This window comes from Ambystoma mexicanum, chromosome 12, assembly GCF_040938575.1.
Source record: "Ambystoma mexicanum isolate Mex_15411 chromosome 12, UKY_AmexF1_1, whole genome shotgun sequence".
In the NCBI taxonomy this organism is placed as follows: domain Eukaryota; kingdom Metazoa; phylum Chordata; class Amphibia; order Caudata; family Ambystomatidae; genus Ambystoma; species Ambystoma mexicanum.
In genome coordinates, this window is record NC_090936.1 from 677,958,052 (window position 1) to 677,971,439 (window position 13,388).

The following is a 13,388-nucleotide window of genomic DNA, read 5'->3' on the forward strand; positions in this document are numbered from 1 at the left end:
CCATCTAAGTGTGGCATATGCTAACCATCATATTTCTATCTAGATGCGACGCGGGCTAAGCTTGAGAATTCCATCTAAGTGTGGCATATGCTACCACCATGTGTGAATTAACATGCTATACTGTTCAATCTAAAGTCCTGTACTTTTGGTAATGTGTACTTAGACATATTGAGAACAAAACGAATTTCAGTGAATGTTTTCAGAAATATGTTTATAAGGAAACATGTTACAATTTATCATCAACACTACGGGCCTCCTTACAAGTTAGGTGGTGCCGGTGTAAATGGTGTTAAAGTGGCAGTAATTCTGATACCACCACTTTACTGCAACACCAAACTCCGTGTGACGATGACTCCTCCAATTTACACTCTTAAAAATGTAGGATTTACTGTGGCGGAATTACCGCTCACGGTATCACGGTAAATCCGACAAAATAGGACAAAATCCTTCTGACTGTCAAACATGGGATTAACACTGCCATTTCCCCATTTGTGATCCTGCAGTAAATCCGCGGGACCAAGTAGCAGAATGGCAAAATAGTTTGATAGTAATCCACCCCTAATTCTGCCCTATATGTTCCATAATCCCCACGGGCAGCAGTATAGCACCCTGTGTATGTAATGAGAGGATCATCATCAGACATTTACAAACAACACAGCGCACGAATGAGAACAAGGGAACAATACAATAATTAGATCTTTTACCTGTAATTAAGTCTATGTTTACATACAGTGTTTTATTATTTACAGTTTTGGCTTTAGTAAAAAAAAAATTACTAATAATTTAATTTCAGTCCAACTGGAAACAGGTGTTTAAACCGAAAAAGCATGTGGTGTCAATGTTGTGCAACACACCAAACGTGTGATGAAATAACCTTCAATTTGCAAGTTTCATGCAATCAAATGAAATATTATGGATGCATAGTATTTTATTATGAAATAAAAGCATGTTGAAGATATTAAAATTGTGGGACACTGTTGTGACAAGAGTGTGGGGCTGACTGAATTGTCACATTGTCATTATTTGAATGAGTTGTGCCGTGCTGAAAGGCAATGTCCGACACAAAACGTAACCTACGATTGTACTATAACTTAATACTGTAAAAGTTTTCACAGAAAATAAAGTTGCCATAGACACCCTGCTTAACAAATAAATCAATAACCACCATTACGTTTGTTTTTAATAAATACATCAGTTAGCCAACAAGGGGGCACGGCCAAAAATGCAGCCCAGTTTAAATGTATAGCTAAACTTACAATTCCATTTGGATCTTCTTTAAACATGTTGAGTTATTGAGAATGTTTTCCCAATACAGTAATGTTTTTGAAAAAGCTTCTTTCGTATTACACGCAGTGCAGGTTTTTCCCACAGTCTGTAATTATCCAATGTGTGCCTGGCTTAGTTTGTTCAGTGCAGTGCTGAGTGAGAACCTAGTGTGAAGCGAGCATAGCTGCTATTCACTGGAAGACCACTCCCAAGAATCTACGTAACTCTTGGCAACAGCTATAGGACGAAGGAGGGCTGCCCCACCCTTGTAAAAAGCCTCTGTTTCCAAGGGCAAAGAGGAAGGCAGACAGGAGGAATACCTTTTCCCAAAAAGGGTCTGTGTCCTCTTTATAGAAAGTTGTACATAAGCATTTGTTTTAAAGGTATTCGTGTGATGCAGATGAAACCCAGCACTTGCCAATTGCTGGCTGCACTACCACAGTTTGTTGCCTTTGTTACTTATGTATTTATTTATGTATGTATTTATTTATTTATTTATTTATTTATTTATTTATTTATTTATTATTTATCTGTTTCTCCTTTGCTCCGCATTTTCCACTTCTCCCCCCTTCCATGAATCCCCCCCCCCCTCCCATGCACATGCGCGTTCTCAATGTCACTGGGCCTAGTAAGATCATTGTTTTGTTCTCCCCTGTTCCCCGCCTTTGCCTCATCGCGCTCTGAAACACTTGTGTACGAGCGCGATAGAAATAAAATATCAATATCAATATCAAAATAACTTTACCTACACTTCATCTCGTTTACCAACATAATATGAAAAGACAATTCAAAAGAAATTAAAATTGTAAATAATCAAAAGAATAAACTTAACAACATTAAGATCCAAGAATACACCATAAAGAAACTCCACAGCTTTCATTTCTGTTACATCATAAAATAAAATCACAATTCGAGACTGATGCTAATATTAGCATCATCTTATCTCAATGCTATCACATTCAAGCATACATACATATAACAATAGACGAGATTCTGTATGATTATTTCACTAATAAACATTGGGCTTTCAAAGGCCTGCTTGCCACATCCCGTGAAACTTCAAGAGGGCTGCATTAGTGGAAACAAAGACACAACAGACCATACTCTAGTAATGGCCACAACCATGGAAAGACTATGGCCAGAAACGCAGCGCCACCAAAAAGCGTCACCTGTGTGTCCTTCAAGTCTTCAACATGCGCTTTATAATATGGCACAAAAGTGCTTAATGAAGAAGAACAGGAAGTCAAGATATGCCTAGCCATCTGCAGCCTTTCAACATCCCCACACAATTGGCAAGTAAGTTTCGCTTTTTGTAAACCAATCCATGCCCCTCGAATTGCCAGTACATTCAATTGGTTAAATCTAATTAAAATATAGGTCCTTCTGAGCTTTGGCAAAGAGAATTGATAAATATAGTGTTTTTTTTATATAAGTACATCCAAGCGAATATACTGAAAGATTTAAGTTTCCCAACATGATCATGACTGAATGCCCAGCCCCATCTTTCAGCATGTTTTTGAGAGAACTCATCAGGACCCCTGGACCATCCATCCACTCAGGGATACATGCAATCAGCTCAAAAAAACATTAATTGATCCCCTTAAATTCTCACAATGCACGACAAGAATCGTCCAACAAGGCTTGTTTGATTGTCACTAATAAAGAGTTATCGTCAGCAGCCATTATTTTAATGTAGAGCTTACCTCTACTAATCTTAATAAGTGCTTCCAACAGCGTGGATTGTAACTCGATTCTGATCGCTTCAATAGAGGTTCCATTGGATAACCCTCATGTTTTACACCATAAGAAACCCTCAAGTGCATTGACCCAGGCATCAAGATTGGAGTAAGATGCCTCTAAAGCATACAGTATGCTTATGACAAACTTTTGCCTATAAACCCTTAGTATACCGATAAGGCTATGCCGGCAGACCTCTGAACAAACTGTTAAATAAAAAGCAAGTTGGATATTGCTTTCAGCCTTCTTCTTTGCAAAAGTTCACTATTGGCCTTCGGTTAAAAACCCTTTCCATACCACCATCCATAGTGTAGATCACCTGCCTTTCTTTCTTTGGCTAACTGAAACACATAAACTTGGACTTATTTTTGGCATATCCCTGTACCGCCTCTGCGCACCTACTAATACTTACAAAGGTGCTGTCCAGGATCACAACATCATCCGTTTAGGTAAGCCATCAGATTGCTGAGTGGACTAGCATAGGCGGGAATTACCTAACTTTCATCACTGCAAGGTCAAAAACAAAGAGATTAAAAAGACAGTTGGCCAGCACGCAACCCTGCCTGACCCCCCTACATACCTCGATAGGATCTGGCAGTTCACCCATGCCATTGAGCATTACTCTAGCTTTATTTTTGTGGTGGAGCAGTTGAGAGAGACAAAGTAAACTCTCTGGGATACCCAAAGGTGTGAGGTTTTCCCCACATTTGGGCAATATCGATTGAATCAAACACAGCTGAAAAGTCAATGAAAAGGGCCTACAGAGGAGCCGATAATTTGTTTCTAGCCTGCTGCATTAATGTGCTCAATGTTAGAATATTATATGACATTGACAAACCCCTACTAAATCCGGTCTAAAAAGGACTAAGCACCAGAGGCGTGGCCATTATTGTCTAACAACTGGGGCCTAAAGCTCATCTAATTGAGCCCACCAGAGTGACATTACCATCTGTAAATGCCCACACAGTGCTTCTGAGTGGGAATGTACAGATTGCGGGTGGGCCTTGCCCACTCAGGTCCTACCCTGTCTACGCCTCTACTAAGCACCTGTCTGGACTGTTCACATGTATTAAGCCCACGGAAGATAAAACTGGCAAAGACCTTACTCATGCCATCTAATATGGAAAGTAATCAATAGTTCTGAGGATCAGATCTCTTTCCCTTCTTGTGTACTGTTCCAAGATGGGCCTTTCCCCAGGAATCATAGATAACCGCCTGTCTAATAACCTTATTGAATAAGAAGCACATCATATCCGACCAGACTGTTGGATTAGCTTTCATGACAGCGTTTGATACCACGTCAGGGCCCGGGGCTCTTTATTGTTTAAGGCCTTGGATTAGTTCAACAATGCTTTCATGATCAAAGTCAATACTGATTGATCCGCTAGGGGTATATATCCACACTATCAGCCCTACATTATTATACTAGGAACATAGATCAATTTTCTTCATTAATCACGTTTATCGGAATATCAAACTCCCCACGCTTCATGTTCCTAAATGTCTCCCATAATTTCTTGGAATTTTCTTCGATTAACATCGCATACATTTATTGCCATGCCCCATTACTACTAGACACATCATGCTGTTTAACCCAATTCCTGTAAAGGTTTTTTGATTTTCTAATATAGCAGTTTCTCCCAGAAGGCAAAATAATGCTTTTGCGTATCATTTTCAGATCCTGTATCTGCTGTTTTTTCTTATCCCTAATGGCCTTATCAAATGGCCTATTAGCACTCTCATCATGCTTTACCAATTGACGACAACCATCAGAAAGGAAAATGCATGTAATCGTGGACACCCATTTAACCGCTTCATACGGGGAATCTAAAAATACATAATAGTCCCCCAATGTATTTATGAGATTAGTGATGCCACTCACATTCCTGTCTGGCCACGCCACCCTGCTTTTAGCAGCATCGATCTGTTTAGTACCTACCCAAACTACCGTTCTCACAGAGGTGGAGTTTATTGACACTGACAAGGTTAGTATAGCTGATCAGTATGGCCATTGAATGCAACATCCATAGCAACCTGAGAAGTAAGTAATTTAGTATTAACATATACACAATCAATGGGAACGGATGACACATCGCGTCTCCACGTCTCAGCAGCCAGGATATCACCTTCGACTTGCCCATTCAATCTATGCAACTCAAGATCACTGAAAAATTCTAAGCAGCACCATGCAGGTATTACACTCTTCTTTCCCATGCTCTTACCTAAAAGATGTTAACACAGTACCATTTTCACATTCTCATAGTTAATACATTTGGCATTCAAGTCACCACCCATCAATATCATCCCACATTTTCAGTCATAAGCGCATCATAGATAAACAACTGGGAGGATTCTGTGGCCTCGTCACAGAGGGTGTGGTGGTTTACATAGGCGTATACAGGGTATGGCCTGAGTGCCGATGCGGTTTGAACGTTATTTTGCCCTCTCCTCTGCTTCTCTGCTCTTTTCACCGTTTTTATTCTATTCTCTTCTCCTTTCCCTTCCCCTTCTCTCTCTCTCCTCCCCTCTCCCCTACATTTTTCAGTGCACTTACTCTATCAGAATTGTCCCTGGACCTAGTATGATAGTAACACATGTTTGTCTCCCCCCCTTGATTATTATTCCGCCTCCTCCAGCACTATCCGAAATGTCGTCATTCCTAGCACGATAGTCGCTTCATTTGTTCCTCTCCCTCCTCTCTCCTCCCCTCTCCCTCACCTCATGTAATTCTCTGGCTGTACCATAAATGTCGTCAGGCCTAGTGCGGTAGTCACCTGTCTGTTTCCCATTTCCTTCCTATCTGTGTTTTAGCACTTGCGCTATCTTAAATGTTGCTAGTCCGAGTACGATAGTTAATTTCACATTCTTGTCGTTCATGGCCTGTAAGAATGTTTTGTATTTTCCCTTGTTCCCTCCCTTGTCGTGAAGCGCTCTGAAACAAATTGTGTATAGGCGCTATATAGATAAACTATCATATCCAGTTCACGAAGGATTTAGCGCCTACTTCCCTGCACATCTGGTAGTTCAAATATAGTGACCATCGTTCTGAGGGGCACTAGTGCCCTACATCTTAGTTCATGTTTTGGCATCTCAAGACCTCTGCCTTCGCTCTCAGGAATACGACCTTGGTGCTAGGCCGCAGCCCTTCATGTCCACGGCTGCACACATTCCTACCTAATTAGTTCAAAGACCTATCTGATGTGTGGGCACATGTGTGTTCTTTTGCCAAGCCTGGGAATTTGGAAAACACTAATAAGACGAGAAGCAAAGCCTTGTTGTTCAGTGTTATTTGGGAGAACAGGGCTTGCAAGGATTCAGGCCTACTCGTAAATGTGGTGTTCGTTCATGCTGTGTCTGTCATTTATATAATCATACTATATCCTACATAAGTAAATTGCAACATTGCTAATTAACTTCCCCTTTATGGGTTTCTATTCCCACCACTTATCCTTAACCATGACACCACCTTCTCCCCCTACACTGTCCCGTGTTCATTTCCATATTCAAATATATTTTCTGCAATCTAAATCATCTAGGTGGTGGGGGGTTCTAGACGTGCATCCTAACACCCTAACACCAGACTACCAAATCTTCAGAGACGATTGGCTAGGCCAGAGAAGGGGAGAGGTAGCCCTACTTACATAAAAACCTCTTAAACTGCCATACTATTAAACACATAAGCCCAGAGGTCTGCGAAAGTCTTCTTATAAAAGTCAAAATAAAAGCTAACATAACCCTAGTTGTTCTGACTATCTACAGGCTACCCAGGGACATGCCACCTCCTCAACAGCATTACCAAACCTAAAACACCTTTCATCGTACTAGGCAACTTCAACCGATGGGCTGAAGACAATCAAGACAAGCAAGCCACTTCCCTACTAGTTGCACTAGATACCATCGGACGCACACAATGGTCCAAAGCACCCATCCATGTCGGGGGGCACAGGCTGGATTGGATCCTGACATATCACCTGCATATTACAGGTGTTGTGGCACTACTCTGCCACTGGTCCGATCATTTTATGGTGAAGACTTTCGTTTATCCACCAGCACAATCAATGAGACTGGATAAACAGCCAAGAAACTACAAAAAACTAGGAACTTTAAAAACGTCACTCCTCTGAAATTGTCTGCCTTATTGGTAGCCACACTACTCCAAATACACTCATTTAATGACTCCAACTGATGTGGTCACTCACCTGGCGGCCACTATTAATTCCTCTATAGAGACCCTCGCGCCAGAAAGAGTCAAGAGGATAAAGATTGAAAACATCAAGAACTCTTGGTATAATGATAACATCATCCAATGAAAAGATCCCTGGACAGGTAACGACGAAAGAATCCCTGCCCTCAAACTCTTGGTCTTTACAAAGAGTCAGTGAAAAAGTTGCAGTCAGCCATTATTGAAGCTAAATCTAAGAACTTTAATGCAAGAATATCCAACGCTAGATCTAGCCCTAGCGAACTCTTTAAAATTCTTTAAGAATTGGAGGGAAAGTCCACAGTGAATCAAGCCTACAGCAGAGAACCCGCCTGGTGCCAGGAAATACATGATGAGTTTTCAGCCAAGATCACAGGGAATCAACGAACCATTCAGGACCGACAATCAAGACTTACGGGCTCTGGGGAAGCACCACACATGCCCCAAAGCCCACACAACCCCTCCAATAATAACGTGTCACCTAAATTCGAATTTAAGCATTGTGCAAAACCTGAAATTCGCAAGATAATCCTAGACATGAAACCTATGTCCTGTATGGGAAACATCTGTCCTGCCAACATTCTTAAAGGTTCTCTGGATGTTCTGGTCCCATGGATTACCAGACTAGTTAACCTCTCATTCAAGGAAGGTCAAGTCCAACTTTCATAGAAGGAGGCCTATCAGGTCGCTGCTGAAAAAGAGTAACCTCGATCCAGCTGGAGCAAAAAACTTTCGGCCCATAACAAATGTACGATTCTTGCTTAAAATCATGGATAGAGTGGCATATTTACAGTTTCATTAAGAACTTTGTGAGTACAGATGCTGGTTTTTGCCTTGCCGGTATAGTAGCATTGTATTGTCAGAAATGAGTCACCAGCATAGGATATGCTATGGAATGCTCATACACAGCGGGTGACAAATGGGCTGAAGTACTTGAAGGCCACATATGGCGTCATATTTTAGGGTTATCCAAAGCAACTCTGATTCAGGCAATACGACTGGAATTGGGTATAACCTCCCTGAAAAAAACTATTGCAACAAATAGGAGCAATTTGTAGATCAAGATAATGTGTACGGAGAGTCAGTCAATATTATTGTTGATAAAGAAGATTATCAGCAATCATTCTAGAGTGCTAAGGGAATTTAGAAATATAAATGAGAAGTTTTTTAATAAGAGCATGTGGTCCTTAGAAGGGGAGAAGGTTTAGGGCACAATTAAGTAGTTTTAAAAAAAAGTGCTCAAAGATGGTACTGGGCAGAAAACCCTGATTATATAGGATGATTGAAATCATTACAGACATTTAGTAAAATCTATTTCCCTTATAGGAAATCTCAAAAATACATATATCAATTACTGTGCCCGCTATTTAGACACATGTTCATGTTAATGAGGTTAAATAAGCTACCAGTCTTGGAAGTAAAGGGTGCGTGGCTAAAGATACCTGTTAAAGAACATACATGTCGGCTATGTAAAGAAGTAGAAACAAATGAGTCACTTAGACATGTACTTACTTCATGTAAGGTAATGTTAAAATACTGCGTTAGGTATTACATAACGATGACAGACAGTTGGCACAAAGTACGCAGTTAAATGTTCTGGTTAAGATGCCTATCTGGACAATGTTTTGCAAGAGCGGTGGGACTTAAAAGGGTTTGGCAGGCTTTAGTATATGAATTAGAAATAGGATATGGGCAGGATTGTTTGTAGCGTAACTACTCTTATTCGGCAATGGCCTTATGGTGATAGTAATGGAGCCGCGTTGAATAAGGGGTATTGATCTTAATTCTTTTGATATTTTTGATAAGAATGATTTTAATGTTGTAAATGTAAAATATGTTTTGTCTGTTGTCTGTTTTTTACTCTTTTTCTATCTAGCATTTATTCTATGTATGTATGTATGAATTTTTCAATGTGATTCTCTTTTGTGAATAGTTAGATTTTAACTGAAGCTTCATGGGCTCCTGTTAATCAGGCTTTAGAACTAGGCATGGAACCAAAACTGCCATGCTTGGTCTGAAATCCAACCTAACAAGCACAGTGGACAGAAGTCACTAAGCCATGCTACTGCCTCTATCAGCGATCTTTAATCTGGTCAACCACACGCTTTTGGTGGACGGAGTATAGGACTTGGCATGCTGCTCCAGGGCATCAGCTCGATCAATCATCTCCTCCTTGGGACTCTGTACGACCAGAGTGGCAACGGAAGGAGCCAAATCCACATAAACCACCATGACCTGCGGAGTCCCACAGGGATCCTGTATCGCCCCCACCTTGTTTAACATCTACATCAGGCCTCTGCTCAATCTCCTGGATCACCTGGGTGTGCAATATACCAACTATTCCTACGACACCCAGGTCGTTCTCGAGTTGTCAGGTGACTACAAACAGGACTCTCAAGCCCTCAACGCAGTCTATGATGCCATCCAAGTCTGGATGGCCTCAAACTCCCTAGCACTCAACAGGGATAAAAGGAAGCTCCTTATTATGGCCTGAAGACCCTGATTGAAGAAACTGAACCCTGACTTTGAAAGGTTCATCATTGCTGGCAGCAGACTCATGGTAGCTAAAAGTGTAAAGACACTGGGTATGTAGTTAGACGTAGAACTACCTATAAAACCCCAGTTCTCCCACATTCGATCCACCTGGGTCTATGTTATTAAGCTCCTAAACCACATATGACCCTACATTTCCACCAGCAGCAGATCTCTTCTGGCCACTGCCTTAGTTAACACCAGGCTAGATCACTGCAACAATCCGCTGGTTGGCACTTCACAAGCCAACATTCAATCTCTACAAATCACCCAAAACTGCGCTATCAATGCGATTCATGGCCTCTCAAGAAGAGACCATATCACAACTGCCAGAAAGGCCCTACACTGGCTCCCGATCAAGCACAGGATCACACATATGCTCCTAACATTATCCTACAAATGCTGGACCTCTACATCTCCTAAATACCTCACAGACCGCTGACGGTGAGTCAGCCAAGCCACAACCTGCGGTCTCAGGACAAATTCAAACTGGTGCAACCACGGTGTAAATTGGCCAGATTTGGTGGCACCAGCTTTGTTGTACAAGCACCGAAAGCATGGAATGGTCTCCCTGTGGCAGTGAGAGAGGCAGTTCTCTCACAAAATTCAAAAGATCGGTCAAAACTCACCTGTTCAACCTTAAACCAGGCTGAAGTGTGCCTGCCCTTGCCTCCTCTCCCCCGCTCTGACCTTCTATTTGTTACCATCCTGTCTACGTTTTGATTGTCATTTGTGTGCTCTGAGGCCCATGGGCATGCAGCGCTTTCTAAGAAATAAATAATAATAATAATAATAATCACTGCTCAGGATACATTGTGTAAAGGAGGCAAACACGAGAAGAGCCAGTCCCAATGAGAGCTGATGGCAAGGGTGGACTGGCCTGCACCCAGGGCCTCTTTTGTGTGGTAGCCTATTTTATTTCCTTATTTTCTCATAGGAAAAGAGTTGGGTTCACTGAAAATGTGTAATGTGGGGCTACTTTGAAAACGGAATTTAATCTCACCAAAGATACCACTTCAGATATATAGCAGTGGACCCGAGACATAGGGGGAGATTGATCCTCTAATTCTTTGTCAAGACTGGAGGATAGCATTATGCTTAGCATCTTTAATTACTGCTTCCAACAGCTCTTCAAAACTCTTTTTTTTTTACTTCAGACATTGGCTGCATATCAAGAAACCAACAACCAAACAAAAAGAGAGGAGAAACTACTAATCGCCAGGGTTCTTTTCTTCGTTGTAGTCCTGAGATCCTCTGTCCCAGTACACCAATCGGGGCACACTCCACAGTACATAACACGCTGTTGCTAGGTCCCTCCTCTTCTTTTCTGCTGGTCTCTGACAGCTAAGTACTCTTTTCGTTTCTTCCCAATACAGTGGGTTTTTACATTATAGCATTTGACTTAATATGTCCTAACGAATGTTATTAGAAGTAAGGCAAGCGCGATAGCAAGATGTCGTAATTAATGGCTGATTTGTGTCTTGTGGTGTGAACAGCGCGAGAGCGACCACATATAATCCTCAGTGATCGACCGCAAGTGAGCGTTATACTAATTAGGTAGAGCGAAGCAGACCGAGCCTGTGAGCAATCTCACTTGCCTCAGGGCTCCGTTCTGGCTGCATAAGATGAGAACTACAGCTACCGGCATCCAAGGCAGCGCACAGCCTCCTGGGCCAAATCAGCTGCACGTCGCATAAGACACGCAGTGTGCATGCACACTATCAGTACCTGATCGCGGAAATAACACAGATGATCGAAAGATCTGCTTGAGACAGCGCAAGTAATTCCAAGATTATTAAAGCAGCCACATCATCACAGGAGCAGAAATGCACACAGCACCCCCCCACCCTACACAGCACTGAAAAAAAATGAAAAAAAACATTTAATTTTGTGTATATTGTGAGGAGTGTGCAAGTCATTGTACTTTGACCCACCCCCAAAAAAGGCATCAGCACAATGGCCTGCGACAGAGAGGACTGAAGATGGAGCGAGGGGAGTGAGCAAGAGATAGAAGAGGTGAAAACTGACCTCTCCAAGAGTTTCAAGAAGGTGCTAAGGAACTCCTTACAAAAAAGGTAGCATGTGCCTCTCTCTAGAAATAACTAACTCCTTAGTGCAGGCCGATACACAAAGGGTAAAACCCCTACAGGACAGACTGCAAGTCCTGGAAGACATATTGGGCAACAGAGCTGGCAGAAAAGATGACACAGGTGAGGGACTATCCACAAAAGACCCAGGTCGAGAAGGAGAGCAAAACAGACTGGAAGAGAAAGGCCTCTTCTACTCCCACAGGCACACAGAAGGGGATGAAAAGGAAGCCCCAGGAGGCAGATGATGCTTTTAATAGGCTACAAAACGCTGTGCTTCTGAAAACAGCACTGCCCAGCCTTATACCCACTACCCCAGGGGCGAAAAATACAGGGGAAGCACAGATGTCTTCAGGTGAGGACAATCCGGATGTAGATGATGACAGTGCAGGTACCGACACAGACATAATAACTATCGTGAGTCGAAAGCCAGCAGTGTGGAGGCTGCTATTCTAGACGAGGACGACATGTCAGACATGTTGGAACCGAAGGAACTTAGACACCCCAGATCAACAGACTGGGCTCCATCACAAAGGGTGGCCCTATATATGTCGCAGAAGATGCGCAAACCCCTAGAGGAGACAAGGTACCCCCTGAGGGCGTAGTGTCCCAGGCCAGAGCTGCCAGGAAAAGTTGTGGAAACACCAGAGCTCAACCCAAAGATGCTCACCTTCATGACGAAAGTGGGTAAAGACACCAGGGAAGGCATGGACCGGGCATGGAAGACCTGCAAAGAAAGGGTCCTAGACCTAGCCAGGTCAATAGCGAAAATAATGAACCCTGCAGAGCGGGCAAGAGATACAGGCGAGCCGATGGACCTCCAAGTTCTGGCGAACTGGAATCAACGATCAGTGTATATGCTAGGGGACGCAAACTGTGCTATTTCATCCAAAAGGCACAGGAGCATGCTCCTGAAAATAGACAATACATTAGCTGACCTAGCATCTTACGAAACAGGATAAAGAGCAAAAGGATTACTCTTTGGCGAAACCTTTGTGTTGGAGATGAACAAATTTGTTGGGACATTCACGGCACTGGAGAAAGTGCAAGCCTCAATCCGGAAAGTTTTTTCCCAGGAGAGTTTTTGCAGGGTCCGGCCGACGCAATGACCGTCCGACTGGCCGTTTCAACTCGCAAAGAAGGCCCCATGGTCAGAGAGCACAGTATTGGGAATCGCAGCAGCAAGATGCTTTCTTTCCCAAAAGGGGATGAGATGCCAGGGGATGCAGAGGTCGCAGATATTACAGACATCAAAGCACGCCCCCAGGTTAGAGTGCTCTACACACGCTACCCGCTGGTGGAGGGAGGATACCGCTTTTTGTGAACAATTGGTGCAAGCTGTGGGGGGGTACTGCAGACCACAGTAGGATCTCACCTCAAATTCATAGAGACACCCAATCAAGAACATCCCTCCGTGCATTTGTATATCACGAAAGGAAGGCATCCTTTTAGATGTGGAATTAGAGCTGTTAGCACAGAAAAGGGCAATAGAAATTTCAGACACGCGAGTGCTAGGTTTTCAGAGCAACATGTTCCTAGTGCACCGCAAAGACAAAGTACGTCCG